Consider the following 3,279-nt stretch of genomic DNA (forward strand, 5'->3'; position numbering starts at 1 on the left):
ATTTAAGGGGGAATGGTACTTTGTCAAAATTTAAGATTTGCTAATACTCGTATATACCAAAATAAACTTGAAGATATTTCAAATTTGTATCATCATCTTTTAGAGCGATAAACATGCGTATGACGTTACCATGACGGCGCAAACATGGCCCGTTTTCGCGCTTTTTACGTCCGTTAATGGTAGCACTAAAATGGTATAAAACTCGATACTACAAACGTATTGTTGGCGTCAATGCATCAGATTATATATCAAACGACAGAATAAAGCAATTTCTTAGTGATCATTAACATGAAAAGGTATTTTCTATCCGAATTTTCGAAGGAGGTGCGAAAACAGACTTTTGGTTGTTTAAGAAAATTCAGGAAAAAAATCGCTTCTGATCCATTTTGCAAAAAATTGGCCCGTGGAATTTTTGCCAAATTTTTGTATGTAAAAATTCATTATGTTGTTAATGGCTGTGCCAAAATAGAAAAAAGTTCACCGAAGCGTTTTCAAGTATAACCGTTTGAATTAGAGCATTGTGACGCAATAAACAACGTCGCTTAAGACATGACGTAAGCACGTGAATATTTACATTATTAGCCTTATTTTTACACCAGTGGCTGCAAAGATGGTGCTCTCCATACATTTGTGGAACTATGCTTTCTAGCGCCTGTATTAATTCAGCTTCTTCTTTTTGTTTGTTTTGATTGACAGCGTATGTGAAATTTATAATGAATGATGATTTCACTTTTTCGATTAATGATGGACAGGCTCGACTTATCTTTTCAAGTTTATTTCCTACGATCCGTTTTGTATGTGCTGGATCTGAAAATTTTACAATGTCAGAATTAACTTTCTCCCTTGTTTATTTCGTTGCTGCAGAGTCATCGTCCTCTATAATATGTTTGTACATCAGTCAAGAATTGCTTGTCTCTTTATGCAATTGAGCACGAATATCGGGCTCCATAGCTTTTACAGAATTGCTCCAATTTTTTGGCATCTGTGAAGTTGACCATATTTAATTGTTTTCGTGTAAACTTTGATAAGTTTTCACACATTTATTGTTACTTTCAAACATTACATATGTTGCAACAATATTTGTTACTTATTTATAAACTTGAACCCATATAATAAAACAGTTATTGACTGTTAAGCCATCGGATATGATGTGATATTCACCGGAAGAGGGCATTACCTCTTCCAGTGAATACCATAGCATATCCAGTGGCTCAATGGTCAATAATAATATAGTTTTCAAAACGAAATTAACATAAATAAATTGACAGAAAACTCAATAAAAATAATGCTCTTTTTCACTCTAACTTTTAGAAAATTATTGTACTTATATAGCAGTCATAGATAATTATCACTCACACGGGTGTGTTAAATTTGCATATATATTATTTTTGTATGTGTATTTATTTTATGTAATAAGTTGATTTTAAACAAACATAATATTTTGATGGCAAATTTATATTTATAGATAAATTTATTGATAATATTTCTTTAGTACTAATATTTACGAGATTATCCCATTTTTGTTTTCATGCAAAAATATAGCCAAGGGAGACAAACAGATACTGATTAATTAAGTACGGCTGTTATATACATTCTTATTACAGAAACACAACCTAAAGTATAGATTTGTACCAGCATCGTGTTGACTTGTCAGGAAATTATCAGTAGCGCGGTACGGTGACCTCGGAAAAGGGCGCATAACATGCGAGATTGTCCGCTTATATGGAAATTCCAAATGAATTCATATTGTTGTTTGTTTTGATTGATAGAATCCTGTTGTACGGCCCTTTCAGTATTTCAATTATGTCAGGCAGGTAGACAAGCTTACTGCCGCTCATTGGCTGTTTTTTTTTTTTTATCAAAAATATAAGCATTCTTAATTTATTAAGACTTATTATACAGCCATTCTATTCAAACTTATTCTTTCTAAAATACGTGTAAAATAAAAGCTCAGTACATAATCCAGGATCGGGAACGGATTTAGCACCTTTTTGAGTGATCGTTCTCTAGTGTATACTGCTAGTTTCTATTTGGACCAACATTGCAAACTTTAATATATTTTTTATTGAATTTTAGGAAAGACAATATTGTGAACCAAGCCGCGAAACAAACGGCATCTGGACGAACATTCATCATGCTATATCGTTATGTCGTCATGTAAACGGAAGGGGCACCTGTCCGTGATGGCATGTTTAAAATTCATAATTTAGTCGTTTCTATTCAGGCTTTTTCCCCCGTCCTGTGCAACAAATAACAAATAACAGAAATATTTAAATGAAATGAGCCGCGCCTTGTGAAAACCAACATACGGTGGCTTTGCAGTCTGATCAGGATCCATGCTGTTCGCTAACGGTTTCTTAAATTGCAATAAGCTTTAAAAGCGAACAACATAGATCCTGACAAGACTGCGCAAGCTGGTCTGGATCAAAGCTAGTCGCAAAGCCACTATGTTGGTTTTTTCATGGCGCGGCTCAAATAACATATGTTAAAACAGGTAGAACGGTAACCATTTATGTAAAGGTTTTGACGTGTAATCTTTGCAAACAGTACACGGCAGAATCTTAAAATTCATACGTAACATTTGAATTTTAAAATTCCGTTGTACTGCTTGCAAAAGAAAAATAGCATATATATATAAACTGTCAACTTTTAGGACTACCTACGTGGTCTGATTCACTGAGATATCTCACTGATGGAGGACTGTAAGTTCAAGCCCCGCTACCGAACATGGCTCTTTATGTGAGAACACTTGGTAGTTTGTGTCGGAGGTTAGGGTTTAGTACTGGTCGTTCCCAGGAACAATGTTTAAGGAAACTACCCGCCATACTGTAGAAACGAGCGTAAAAACTTGATTCAGAAAATTAATCAACTTTTTTGACAGTCTTATTACTGTAGTACTTACTTAAATTCTATAAATCTGCCTTTAATTGTATCATTAATACAATTTAAACGAAATTCACATTCGGATAGAACTGTGCGGAAATGTTTGTATTTTGATTACCCCATGCTTACCTAATGCAGCTGCAACGTTTATTAAATAGGGGTTCCGTAAAACGCCATAGCATTTTAGATATTTAAAATGTAGTACACTATATAGACCATACTTAGTTTCGGAAAATAGGTTTTTTCCAGTAAAGTCTTTGTTTTAAGTTTAATGCCTTTTTTTCAACAGTTTTTCAGTCATATAACGGCGGGCTGTTAACCTAACCAGTTTTCCTGGATTCTGTACCAGTACAAACCTGTTCTCCGCAAGTAACTGCCAACTTCCCCACATGAATC

Source organism: Mercenaria mercenaria, chromosome 11, assembly GCF_021730395.1.
Source record: "Mercenaria mercenaria strain notata chromosome 11, MADL_Memer_1, whole genome shotgun sequence".
NCBI classification, from domain to species: Eukaryota; Metazoa; Mollusca; class Bivalvia; order Venerida; family Veneridae; genus Mercenaria; species Mercenaria mercenaria.